This window comes from Pocillopora damicornis, chromosome 4, assembly GCF_964200805.1.
Source record: "Pocillopora damicornis chromosome 4, jaPocDami1.2, whole genome shotgun sequence".
NCBI classification, from domain to species: Eukaryota; Metazoa; Cnidaria; class Anthozoa; order Scleractinia; family Pocilloporidae; genus Pocillopora; species Pocillopora damicornis.
Genome location: NC_142673.1, coordinates 13241220 through 13256204, shown reverse-complemented (window position 1 = coordinate 13256204; position 14985 = coordinate 13241220). Strand labels below are relative to the sequence as shown.

Genomic DNA, 14985 nt, shown 5'->3' with positions numbered 1-14985 from the left:
GTATGACAGTTTGGTGGCCGGGGCTATCCGGATCAATGGAAGACAAATCAAATCGTGCTTCACATGTGCAAAGGAATTACCCGAACCTAAGGAACCCTTGATGCCTTCCTCCTTCCCCAGTCGTCCTTGGGAGAGAATAAGCATAGATCCGTTTGAGTATGGGGGACGAACATACCTCACCGCGGTTGATTAATACTCGAAGTGGATTGAAAACAAGCAACTTAAGAGAGTGTCTCTGTAAGAGCGGTCCGGTCGATTTTGCTTGATGAGACACAGATTTCGCTCGTTTCTCGTGTGTTGTAAGACATTCATGTACCTATACTAAAACCACAATCAGTTTGATCGGATCTCTTTATTTTTCAGAGTTTTACGGAAATTAAATTTCCCTCGAGCGAAGGCTTGTCGTGACACTTTTCAAGACTTTAATTTCATACAACTTTGGAGGACAATTTACAAAAAACTACGGAACTCAGCAAAAAACAAATACCACAGCCATGTATATTAACTCTGTCTTATCTATCGAGGCGACTTTCGTAACCATCACGTGTCAATCAAGGAAACAGGAAGACTTGAATGACACCTTATCGGTTCGCTTAAATCACACACGCCAAAACCGATCAAATTCAAGGTAAATTTTTGAAAAAGTGAGGCGTTCTTTACTGATCCAACTAACATAGCTAGGAAGTAGGTGCCATAGAAAAGGTAACTACAGAAAAAAACTTTGCGGCCCGACCTTTACGAGAACTTTATAACTCTGTGAACTTACCTAGCTAATTTTCGGCAATCTCCAAGTTTGGCCGCCATTTTGAGGGACTTGTCAACATGAAGCGTAACCGATATAAATCAAGCAGGTAGATTTAAAACCGTCAGAAATACATACGAGAGCAATTCAAATGAACTTTACTTTCAATTCAAGCGGCAAAATTTGAAATTGGTCGTTAAACTTACCATCCCCATGCGACCATTTATTCCAACAATTCAAACACTACAACTAGTGTTCGAATTCCCCTCGTCGATTCGACACGTTCTTTTAAGTTATGGCGCGTGCAGGTTTTTTTCTATCAAAAGTCGCGCATGCAACACACCGGAATTGAAAATTCGTCGTAAAACCGCACGAACCTTAGAAGGAGTGTAGGCAACTTTGACTTCTGGCGAGATTAAGTGGATTGTTCAAAGGACCCCCTGAGATTTTTTTCAGGACTATAACTGAGATTTGTTAATAACTATGATAATCGTCATCATTAGCGGACGGTGCTTTTTGCCCATTGTTGTCATCATTATCGTTATCACGCCGGAAGAAGTATAAAGCCGGCATGTCGCCTTACCTAGCTACACAGGAAATTGTTCTCTCTTTTGCTCCCCTTGGATCCTGGAAACTGTTACTATTAAGACGATCAACAAGAAAGCCTTTATGATTATTGAAACTTTTGATTAACAGAATGTAAGAAAAAAATCGGTGGGGAGAGTTTTTCGGGTATCTTATAATCTGAACGATAGTTTTAAATAAAACAAATAACACTTAATTCAATTTACCTTAGTTGTCTCGTGATTAAAAGTGGCGTTTCTGGGGACCGTAGATTCTTTTCTGATTCTTCTTGTCTCAGCCAAGACTCACTACCATCAACTTTTTTCTTGTGCTTCTTACGGCATGGGACACAGAGAGCTGAGGTAAGCGATTGCAAATTTCTTAGTTAAAGTAAAGCCCAGTAGCGTCCATCAGGAATTAAAAACCGACATGCACTGTTTACTTTTATTATTCTTAATAAAATAAGGGGTGTTTTAGTCTGCAAATTTAATCATACTGGTTAATGAGAATCATACAAACTGAGGAAAACTGACCGCAAATAATTGTGAACCGTACGCATGAGTAAGTATATTGCGTTGTCAGGTGATTTGATCTTCTACAAAAACATTATTGATTATCAACCGAGCAATATTGTACATATTTCCATCTGTAATTAAAAGCACTTACACATAGATCTAATTTTTTTCAACGTGATGTGCACTTAAGTACCTTTCATCTAATAAAGAATTTCTTCTCTTTTCGAGCAGATATGTCACGAAATGTATTTGAAATAAAAAAGAATACTAAGTAAAATAAAAGTTGTCTGCAACACGAGGCATGCCTTCGCATTAAGGCTGAGAATCCTAATGTTTATCATGATACTTTAATGCATATGTTCGAATGTTCCCAAAAATCTTCTGATAATCTGCCCGCACCCACCCTCACCCTGTTGAAGTCCTAAATGTAATAACTGTCCTAAATGTAATAAATTCCTAAATGTAATAACATTTGGTCCTAAATGTAATAAAGCCCTAAATGTGATAACGTTCGGTCCTAAATGTGATAAGGCTCATATGCAATCGTTTAACTGCGCTAACAGTGAGATGTGAAAGTGACAGCTGTTGCACCAAAGAATCCTCTGACCAATATTCACGGCATATTGCGGGCTCACTGATATTAATCAGCGTCTTCTTATTTGCTAAAGATGTTGGTTGAGAAGCATTGGTTACAAAACCTTATACTGATACTGATGTACTTTTGGCATCAAATTAACGGACGCAAAAGCAATGAGAACGCTGACCAGTGGCTCTCTTTATATCATTGGCTCAGACTCTTAAGTGCAACAGATTTTGACGATATACTTCTGTCATCAGTGCTGAAGTTTACACTTCATGAACCGAATTACAAGGAAAAGGAAGTCCACCGACTTATACGTTAGACAAATTCCGGGCAAATTGAACCATTGAGCTACAACATTCAACACGATGGTCAGTTGATGGTCTAATGAACCCTTCATTTTTTTCCTTTAGCCCCTTAAGACGGGTGCATCAGTTCCCGAACCGAAATATTGGGAAAACATATATTTTAAAGTTGATCTGGTGTTTATATTTCATTTTTTGTCTTCATCTCTTCTCCCCACCGTGAGGGGAGAAAATGAATAGATAAATAAATGAATGAAAAAAAAGAAAGCTCAACAGTTTCCACTTATAGTCATATGGTACATGAACTGATTACTGAGGTGGAGTAAATCCATAGGGGGCTAGAAATGCAATATCCCAGGTGCAAAATTGAATAAATCAGGATAGTCATCCTAAAAAATGAACTCAAATGCATCATTAAAATCAATTGACACTAAATATCATTGATGTGCAAAATTTCAGGAACGCTTCTGATAATAATTTTCTTTTGGATAAACATGTGACATAGCGAAATCATTCAAACTGCTCTAAAATGGTGCATCACTACTAAAGACTTTAACACGAACGATAACATCAACAATAGCATGCCAGTTCATCATCAATTGTAGTCAATTTTTTTTTATTTTTCTTCTTTTTTTCTTTTTCTTAATGATTACGTACAAATCGATTCCATCCTATTGAGCTTCCAGCCAAGCACTAGCCCACTTTGGGCTGGAAATGATTTTCAACTCGATCAATAAACCGCTCAAAGGACCATACTTCGACTGCTGATATTTCTTATGTCTAGCAAGTAAAAAGACGTTGATTGATATCAGCGAGCCCCTTAATGTGACATATATACTGGTCAGCGGTTTTTTGATGCAACAGTTGTCACTTCAACATCTCAATGTGGATGTCCGCTATAACAAAAATGCACCGAAGGAGTTAAACGATTGCATTGGAGGCTTATTACGTTTAGGACTAAATGTCATTACATTTAGGACCAAATGTTATTACATTTAGGACTTTATTACATTTAGGACCAAATGTTATTACATTTAGGACTTTATTACATTTAGGACAGTTATTACATTTAGGCCTTCAACACACCCCGCCCCTCGCCACTGAACCGTACTGTTTTCACTCAGCAGCTGGTCAGCGGTCACGTTTATGAGGTAAACAAACCGATCGATTCTGATCACCGTTCTTGTCGATCAGAAAATCAAAATACCAGCGTGATATTGCCGCGAAGATGAAGCAGTTGTGTTGTTTGATTCGTACTTCACATTCGAGTCGAAGCTTGGGTGGCACAGGCTATTTCTTGCGGTGGAATCGACGAGGGGAATTCAGAAAGTTGTAGTGTTTGAATTGTTGGAAGAAATGGTCGCATGGGAATGGTAAGTTTAACGAACAATTTTAAATTTTGCCGCTTGAATTGAAAGTAAAGTTCATTTGAATTGCTTTCGTATGTGTTTCTGACGGTTTTAAATCTACCTGCTTGATTTATATCGGTTACGCTTCATGTTGACAAGTCTCTCAAAATGGCGGCCAAACTTGGAGATTGCCGAAAATTAGGTAGGTTCACGGAATTATAAAGTTCTCGTAAAGGTCGGGCCGCAAAGTTTTTTTCTGTAGTTACCTTTTCTATGGCACCTACTTCCTAGCTATGTTAGTTGGATCAGTAAAGAACGCCTCACGTTTTCAAAAATTTACCTTGAATTTGATCGGTTTTGGCGTGTGTGATTTAGGTGAACCGATAAGGTGTCGTTCAAGTCTTCCTGTTTCCTTAATTGACACGTGATGGTTACGAAAGTCGCCTCGATAGATAAGACAGAGTTAATATACATGGCTGTGGTATTTGTTTTTTGCTGAGTTCCGTAGTTTTTTGTAAATTGTCCTCCAAAGTTGTATGAAATTAAAGTCTTGAAAAGTGTCACGACAAGCCTTCGCTCGAGGGAAATTTAATTTCCGTAAAACTCTGAAAAATAAAGAGATCCGATCAAACTGATTGTGGTTTTAGTATAGGTACATGAATGTCTTACAACACACGAGAAACGAGCGAAATCCGTGTCTCAAGCAAAATCGACCGGACCGCTCTTACACATATCAAACTCATGGGGTACAAATAGTCTTAACATGAATATAGCGACCACGCCCAGTTCAACGCCCCACTCAAATCGAGTGTAATTTTCGAATATTTTACCATCGTGCGAATTCTCTACGGAAAAAGCACTCAATGTACCTCTGAAATTTTAAACTATAATATTTTGGCTTTCTATTTCGCTAATTTTCTAACTTGAAGGTAAAGTTTTTCCCCCGTCATTTTTACCTTTTCTCCGAGCGGTTGCGTGAAATTAACAAGGCGTTTTTGATCAAAACACAACCAAGCGAAGGGTTTCAAACGATATCTCTTTTACGCAGGCGCAAATTAAAAATGTACCGCCAGAATCAAAAAGAATAACAAATTTCCTTTGTTTTGATATGTAAAGTGTCGAACAAAAAGCAGATTTACCCCCGTCATTTTTACCTTTTCTCCGAGCGGTTGCGTGAAATTAACAAGGCGTTTTTGATCAAAACACAACCAAGAGAAGGGTTTCAAACGATACCTCTTTTACGCAGGCGCAAATTAAAAATGTACCGCCAGAATCAAAAAGAGTAACAAATTTCCTTTGTTTTGATATGTAAAGTGTCGAACAAAAAGCAGATTTACCCTCGTCAAATGGCGTTTCAAAACAGCTGTATCTTCCTCCTTTTGATTTTTTCCTGTTTTGTAAGCGTGAAAGCAGTAGGAGAGGGATCTGGAAAATCAGAGAGCGCTTCGGGAATTAATCTGCCATCGTTTACTTACGAGATAAACAAGTAAGATTTGTGAAGTTTGTCGCAGTATGAAGTCTAAATAAATGCCTTTTCTAAGCTTGTTGGCTGTATTTTTCGTAAACTTCCCCGATTAATTTTTCGTTTCAGCTTACTAATCTATACTATTTCAAAGCAATATAAAGACGAAGACGGAGAAAACCATGAGTCGGTCCTTTCAACAATCGTAAACAAAGTGTTTGAGCAATCAGGTATACGAGGTGTAATAATCAATAGCCGCATTTCAGAAGTCTTCAGAAAGAAAATATTCAGCCTTCAGAAAGCTGTCAAGAAAGCTAGTAATCGTGGCGGAAGGCAATTAAATGCACTTCTTAGCAATTTGGAAGCGGGCCCTCGGTATCGATTTAAGGTGTATTACAACGAGGTTGATGTGCATCAGCTTAAAGATGAGAACAGCCAGTTAAGGGGAGAAAAAAGAAAATTAGAAGAATCGTTGGTACAGGAGAAGGCAAAGCGATTGCGAGTGGATGAAAAAGCCCGAGAAGCTCTCGAGAAAGCTGAGAAGAAAGGGGCCTTCTACAAGAAAAAAATTTATTCAATTGGCCAAAAAAGTGATTAAAAATGGGAAAAAAGGTAGAGGCCCTGCTAAGAAGAAGTTTTATGACTATTCTAAGCACCATCAAAAGAGAATTAAAAACCAACTGAAGGACGAGTACCAAACTACACTCTTTTCTTGGGCTGTACAATTTTGTTGCAACCAAAATTGAAGTCCTCAACACTGAGACTAATCAATATGAAACTTTCAATCTTGTTGGAGAGGGAGAGCTACCATTTACAGAGTCTGACCCAAAGGCCCTTGATAATTATGACATTGATAACATAAATATGTGGCTCTACCTCAAAGATAAATTCAATATTTCAAATGAAGCCTGGCATGAAATTGCCATTAAGGCTAATGGTCTCCCCAATACATATTCCATCAAGAAGCGAATTAATGAGCTAAATAGTAAATGGAACTTGAAACCAACACCAGGAGATGCTGAAGGTGTTCAGTTAGGATTTGCAGAAAGTTTGCAAGATCACATTGTTAGGCTTCAGAAGAATGGAGAAATCAATGATGGAGAAACTATTAAGATCAAGCTTAGCGGTGATGGTACAAATATTGGAAAGCGGCTTACAGTTGTCAACTTCACATTTACTATTCTCAATGAAAAGGATGTGGCAATGGCTGAGAAGGGAAATTATGTACTTGCTGTTATAAAAACTACAGAGACATATCATAATCTGAGAGACAGCCTAGCAGACCTTCAAATGGAAATGTCAAACTTAAAGGAGATAAGTGCAAATAATTGCACCTATAAAATTGAATACTTTTTAGGTGGAGATTTGAAATTTTTAGCACTGGTATGTGGTTTAGGCAGGGCAAATGAGGATTATGCTTGTGTGTGGTGCAAGTGTCCCAAGGAGCAATGGTGGGACACAAGCAAAACATGGTCAATTAATGACCCCAAATTTGGTGCTAGAACTGTCACCGAAATAGCAAGGTTTTCCACTGGAAGGAAATTAAACTGTAAGGCACAACCATTATTTGATTTTATACCTATGGACCTTGTCATCATAGATATATTACATTTTTTTCTGAGGATTTCAGATGTTTTGATTAACTTGTTTACAAGAAAAAAAACCTCTGATAGATTCCCAAGAGATAAATATAAACACATGGCATGTTATGAAGAATTTATCAAAAGTATGGGAATCACTTTTAATTTTAGAATCAACAAAGAGAGCAAAAAGCTGGAATATAGAGATCTTACTGAACCAGAAAAGTTGAAACTCTTTCAGAATATAAAAATTCTGACCTATGCTTGTCAAAACAAAGACATACAAGTGATCTGGGCTAAATCTATGGACATAATTGGTGATTTGAGGCTAGATTTTACATCTGAAGAGGGTATTCTTGAACTGCAAAGAAATAGCAAATCATGGTTTGAGCACTTTCTCAAAGTTTACCAAGCAAAAGATGTCACTCCCTACATGCATGCACTATGTTATCATGTTCCTGAGTTCCTGTCACTTTATCAGAACATAGCATTTTACACACAGCAAGGCTTGGAAAAATACAATAATAGAGCTTCTAAAGATTTCTTCAGATCCACAATTCACAAAGGGGTTGATGCCCTCAAACAACTGTTTCTGAAGAAAAACAGGATTCAGTTCCTGGAGGCAGCAGGTTATGAAAGGGTTTAAGAACACCTACAACGATGAGCTTGTATTCAATGATTGGACTTCTTTGTCCCAGCCGATACTAAATAGTTCCTGGAATTACATAGGCAAAATCTTCAGCTACATTTAAAATTCTTTCATCCCACTTCAGCCCCAGATATGAATCAAGCACCCTATTTGACTCCGATTGGTAAACCATCTTCCCTCGTTGAAGAACACCGGGCAAAACACTCCCAACACCTTCCATGAAAACATCTTGGTCAACATTAAGGTCTATGTTTATATCAGGGTCCTCTCGCCGTCCAGACCAAAGCTTTTTCTTTATTTCACGAGCAAGTTGGCCATGGAACGATTCTTTTCTATCCTCTAGAGAGTTTTCCGAGGGAATGAACAGCTTTTCGCTGCGAACAAACGGAAAATATCCAGATCCTCTATCGGCCCTCAAGGGTGTCCATTCATCGAAGCATGTGCTATAGCCAACGTCATGAATTTTCAACCTCTCTTGTTGATTTTGTCAACCTCCCTGATCTCAATATCATACAGTTTTGTATCTTTCTATTGTGGATTCGCCTTTCTAACGGGGGTTTATGTCAAGTATTTGTTGAAAAATCGCTTTGCTTTTTTTATTTCCCTCTTTAGCCTGTCCGCCATTTTGAAAATTCGCAACAGAGAGCATGTTTGTGCATCACGAAGGCTTAGTGGTCGCGTACACCTGGAACCGAGAAAAACAAATGTTCGTCGCGCTGGGGAAAGAGTTTGATATGAGACACTCTCTTAAATCCCAAACTGCAGAGAGCGTTGTCACAGTATCCGAAGAGCTTTATGCAACTCATGGAATACCAGATATAGTGATTTCAGATAATGGGCCATGCTTCAGTGCAGAATTCTTCTGAGAATTTGCTGCCAGATATGGGTTTATCCATATTACCAGCTCTCCCAGATACTCTGTGAATGACTCGGAAGGATATTCAGCAGGTACATTTCAGTCCCCCTGTGTTACCTCAGAAACTTGCCAAAAGCAGCCTGTTTTCAGAGAATAGGCACTGATACAAACACGCTCTGGAAGGCTAGTCAACCCTCTAACCAGTTGGACTTGTAGTTTACTGTGGACATTAATTTTTTTTGACTTTGTTTAAGGCAGTTATCCCAGTAATGTTGTTTCTATTTGGGTTATGCCCTATCGAGTCGTTTGCCTCTACAATTTTATCGACAGACTTTGATAGGAAAATTTTCGCTGGACGTTAGATTATCTTTGATATTCAGTTTCAATAGATAGTTCGGTACTAGGAGGGGAGGTGCAGGGTTAGGCCAATCCCTACCGATGTCAATCACGTTAACCTTGCGCGTTGCATACTGGGACCATGTGTTTACACGGGTCGCTTTTTTTTAATAAAGGTGTTGTTGTTCAATTAGTCTCGAATCATGTATAGTGGCAGCGGTCCCTGACCCATAAAATGCCCGACACTTTAGCAGTATCACACCAACAAACGTCAGGGTTGCCCTCTGGAGCACAAGAAAACGAAATTAATCCGTAACAGCCGAGTCAACTTCCACTCTCTGCGAAGTTCGATGACGCGAACGGACCAAAACAAGCCGAAGTGTTGGTCTAATCATGCAAGAAATATGAAAAACTTTCGAGATTTCTTGTAGGAATGGAAAATTTCGCGTTTAAAGAGATGCATGTGGGCGAAATGTTGATTAGAAAATCGTAGCGTTTCTTTCTTCTGTTGTTTATTACTTTGGAGATTGCTAAAATCAACAAATATGGCTTTTATATGGCACAAGACATTCATTAGTCTATGATTTAATTGTTTATTATCATTATCGCACAGTTTACAATAAGGAAACTGTAACAGGAGAGGAGATTATAAAGTCACATGTCGCGTGCTTGTTGACGTACAAGTTCCCGTGTGAGTCGCAACTTCGGCTTTTCAGACCCTGGATGACGGAAAACTCTGCCCCCTTATTTTAAAAGAAATATCAATAGCCCCATGAAATTCATTGAATACACCATGTTATTAGAAAATAAGACTGGAAATGTTGTTTCCACTTTCCGCCACCAAGAAATTCCACGTAGAAATACTATTTGTAGCGTGACCTTTCTTGAGAAGTAAAAATTGTTTACCTTTTTTTTTTCAAGGTAACACTTATTGTTATTTTATTTGCCTATTTTTTGGCAAACTGCAAATGTCGTTTGCATTTGCCATCATTTTCGCTGAATGTCATGGCCTTTCCCGCGTGCACGTTCGAGCCAGTTGATACAAGCACTCTTTCGAGTTTAATTGCGTGGTGTCGGGTTTAGGTGTGTAGGTCTGGCTCAAAAGATGTTTGCACGCTGCCAAAGTGCAAGCAACACGGGTACCTATGTTATCTATTTTTTCTTTATTTGTATTTTTTTCTCTTTCTTGCATTATCACACATGAACGTTTTTTTTATTCCCTTAGCGCGTTCCCCCAGATTTGGAAGCAGGCTATAAAAATTCAATTTTGACCAGAACTGAAACCCTTTCTATCACTATTTGTTTTAAAGAACCTCTGTTATTCATAACTTTATTTCTCTAGAGAACGTGTTTTTATTTGCTATTTATTGCTATTGGAACATGAAACTAGGTCCCGATAAGTTTTTTGTTTCGTGTCTTCCAAAAACTGTGTTCGCGACAACATAAATTGAGAAATCAAAAGCAATTACACTCGAGAAACTCGCTTTTAGCCTTTTAGTCGCAGAAGGCAAATCCATATAATGAAGCATTCTAAGACCTTTGTAAACATATCACGTGCGAATCACGTACCCGTATATGTAACGTCCGAAAAATGTCACGCATGTAGAGCACCGTAGGCGCATCTGACGAATTCCTTCCGCTGGCTTCAATAATAAAGATACAATTTATTTACTATTTGTAAATGAGCAAGCTTATTTACCCTACATGTAAAACTCCTTGATGAAGTCTGCTATTCCCAAACGATATGCGTGGGAGATAAATAAAGTTTTTACCTTCTAAGTTCGTGCTGTGATGCTCACTAGTTTGTTCCGTCGAAAACGCTTTTAATGCGAAGTCACGTCGACCTCGACAGAAAAATTAGGCTCACCCTGTCATACACAATGGTTTGATACCGTAAGTATCGATTAAGGTACTTCATTGCGCTTTGATCACAGTGATGAATGTGTGCGTCTTGACTCTGACCGACGATGCGGCTAGGTGAGCCCCAGAAATACTTGTTAATTGTGATAAAAACTTTGTCTACCCTTGGTTTGCACGCAAAAACAGAAAGACAAATTTCGACCGGTATTTCAAAACAGTTATCCATTAGTCAATTTATGAACTGTTCTATAACAGCCCGAGAAATAAGCAAAATTGAAACAACCGACTTATTGGTCAAATTCCAATCGATTCAACAAGGAGTTTGGTAAGTTCTTTTTTCCGAATAAATTTAAGAGAGGGTCGATGTTTTGTGACTGCCTAAGATATAGAGATCTCTGAAACGTCACGTAGCTTTCAAAGAGTGTACACTTCTGGTAATACTTTCCTCCCTCTCGCAACAGTGCAACAGATATTATTTATCCTATGTAGTGTACGAGTATCAGTTGTTCTGAGTCTTTATTGTGATGCCATATAAGTAATCGAGTGTCAAAGAACCCCTTAATTCAACTCGAATTGATAGAGTCAAGGTAGCGCAGTTGCCTTGTTCATTTGCAACCAACTGTAGAACCAACTGTTACTTTTCTCGCGCTGGCTAGGAACGGCAATAGCTCATACACCTAAATTCGTGAGTGTACGGCATAAAATAACATTCGAGAGACGTCAATGTATCCCAAACATACGTTTCGTCCGAGAAGAAGATTATTCCAGCTCGTATTGGCTTGTATGGACATTACAAAGGCCGCGATTTCACGATATGTCTTAAATATCGTGTACAAGACGTTTCGACTGCATACTGCTAGTCTTCTTCAGGCGGTCGACTGGTTATGCGTGATCTTATAAGGCATGATGCTCTGCTGTAATTGGTTGTTTTTAAACAGCTCTGATAGGTGCATTTCGATCCTTGCTGATCAGTGATTTGCTCCCTCGGCGGTCCGCTGTCGAACAGCTCTCTTGTTTTTGTGTTTTTTGATCGTGGGCATCCACGCTTCTGGAATTTCTATTCCACTATCCCTGTTGATGTTGTTAGGGTGAAGTCCTATGTGAATTTCCACTTTGACCCTACGCGTGAAGTAATAAGGGTCACGATCAATAAACTTTACTTCGTTCCAGAGTGGCTTGTGTCCGGTGTTGTGGGCATGCTCTGAAACGGCGGAGGTCTCGGTACGGGCGAGTCGAATGTCTCGATCGTGCTCCTTAATTCTGTCTTGCATAGGTCTTCCAGTCTCTCCGATGTATACCTTGCCACATTCACAGGGAATCCTGTAAACTACGCCATCTTGTTTAGCCGGGTCGACAGTGTCTTTTGGTCGTACTAACTGAGATCTTAGCGTAGTCTCCGACTTGAAAACAGGGCGTACGCCTTGTTGTTGTAGGCAACGGTGAAGCTGTTCGGACAGACCTTTGACATAAGATAAAACCGCAGTAGCTTTAAACTCGTTGGCGGGTTCGGCACTGTTGTTTGGCTTTCCGGTCTTGGTAAGTTTCTGCAAGAAAGAAAAAGAATAACCATCAGAAACCAAAACAGATGACAGATGTTTTTTCTCCTCAGAGATGACAGAGGATTTTGTTACGAGACGTTTGGCGCGCTCGTAAAGGCACTTAACAATACCGCGTTTTACTGATTGAGGGTGGTGTGAATCATACGCTAAGTATTGATCGGTGTGCGTGGACTTCGTCTATACGCTGGTGGTGAGGCGACCGTTAGGTTCTCTTAAAACTGCGGTGTCTAGAAACGCGAGTTTGTTGTCTTTCTCTGCCTCCATGGTGAAGCGGATGGAAGGCTGCTGGTTGTTTAAATGCTGTAAGAAGTCATCTACGATCCAGGATGGTAGAGGTATCGTCCACGTAGCGTTTCCAGATCCTAGGCTCGTAGGATGATGTAGTTACCGCCTGTTCTTCGAAACTCTCCATGTAGAGGTTAGCGGAAACCGGACTCCCCATGGCGGCGCTGTCTTTTTGCTCGTAAATCGATCCGTTACACTGGAAGAAAAAAACATATACATATATATTTATATACATACAAGCTATATAAAAATGCATCACTATTGTAAAAAGGCCATTGACGGAAAAAAGCTAGTCTTAAAACGCTCCGTCCTGTATCTCGGCAACGATATACGGTGGCTAGACCTCAGGTTACGCCCATGGACAGCGTTACGCCGGGGCACTTACATAACAGTCCCGCTTGTGAGAGCTTAACCAAAATGAACTTCAAGATAAGGTGGGCAAAAAAGCGCTCTTCCGATAAACACGTCTTATCGTTAGCCCAAAGCAAGATAACCAACTAAAATGCGGCTCTGGGTAGGACTTAGAAAATCACGTCCCTGATGGACAAACAGTCCATAGATACAAAGGGGGACTTCCAACTATTGCCATCCTTGTTTCCTGTCTGACTGAGCGCTGACGCACTGCTGCAACAAATGTTTACACCCAGTCCCCCATCTTCCATATGCTCTGTGCTGTCACCTGTAGAGGTGGTAACGGTTGAATTCCTGGTATGGCCGACAGGATCATGGCACGTCTAAGTACAGGATACCAAGGAGTTTAGATTTGTAAAATAGTATACCGCCCAACGGGTTGTCTTCTTTAAGCCATCTTTTGCTGCATTTCCAAAGTTTCTTGGGTAATCTAACACCGTGGGGGTTTTCGCGGCCGTTAAGCATTTCAACTGACGCAGCAGTCTTAGATGCCTTGTTACCCTTTGGGCCACTGAGGATTTTTGGCAAATTGGCAACTTCGCTTCTGATATAATTTTCATTGCCACACAATAACTCGAGTGTCGCTGAACAGCTCGATCGCCTCCTGAATGCTAGAAAGCCTGTTCGCCTGATGCTTTTCTAGGAGTGAGAAAATAAATTCTCGTCAACGGACATCCCGATTCTCGGCTCGTCAAAGTGATTATTTCCCGAATCCCGCTCCTCAAAGTCGCCGATTCCCGAGTCCCGTTCATGATAGCAATCCTGCATCTCGCTCCTCTCTAACTTTAAATTCCCAGATCCCGGCCTAAATAAGCCCAATCACGGATCCCGAAAAACCTATTGGGGGCCCTTATATTAGGCGACAAATAATACAGACCTTTGCATCTTACTTGTCTTTCAAATTTAATGTCTTTTCCCACGAAAACAACTGGTTATGTCTTCGGCTTTTTCGTTAAGGGAAATTTGGGAAAGTATGTCATGTATGGGAAATTATTATGGACATTACTGTATGTATGTAAAGCATAGGGACATAAAATGTATTGAGTAGATAATAATTCCCTATACATGACGTACCTACCAGTAGCCTGCTTGTCAAAACATTGCTGGCTCATTCTTTTATGAATTTTACAATTCACGCGATTAAACGCCGGCAACACTCGATCGAGAGAGATGTATATTTACATGTAGTAATAGAATGCTTCAAAAAACATGCATACACTTAAAGATCGAAGCAAGCAAATAAACAGAAATCTGCAGAATATTCTGAAATTGTCACCTAGCAGACAGCATAGACAACGTACTTGAATAATTCCTACAAAAAGCCGTCGGGTCACGTCACAGAAGTTAGTTTGGCGGAGTTCTGCACTACTTTAATTTTATTTTCGGAATAGTAGGACAGTTTTTAGTTTGATAGAGCTACTGATATTTCCTCTTAAGCGAGAGCGCAGAATTTCTCGTCTGTAAAAGCCGAAGTTGTCGCACACTGAAGCTTATAGTAATGTCAACCAATACGCAGCGTAAGACTTTAAATCTCCTAAAATGAACGATAACGATGATAAACAGTCAAATCATAGACTAGTGAAAGTATTGTGGAGGTACTTTTTTTGCGGGAAAGAGTCGGTTAGCCAAGTTCGTTCTTCTCTCATTTTTCACTAAAGAAGGAGAAGACGTTCCTTTGGTAGTTGGCAGATTATGGCCTTAATTTAAACTTAAACTCTTAAGGCTGATTAAAAGGCATTGACTTGCCAGCAATCTTTACGCGTCAGAAGGCTTTATCCTATTTCAATATACGTCAAACTTGTGCCAGTGATCGCTTTCAGTGAAAGGCAATTACGAGGACCAGTATCATTGGACATCTGCTTTATTTTCGCTAAGAACACGGACAAAAGTTACGGAGGTTCATAGAAACACAGACGCCCATGCAATTTCGAA

At 39.7% G+C, this 14985-nt stretch overlaps 1 pseudogene; it reads right to left on the bottom strand.

Annotated features, from left to right (window-relative positions):
- Positions 1–3573: 3573 nt before the first annotated feature.
- LOC149046872 (uncharacterized) lies at positions 3574–12799 on the bottom strand (annotated as a pseudogene).
- Positions 12800–14985: the final 2186 nt, after the last annotated feature.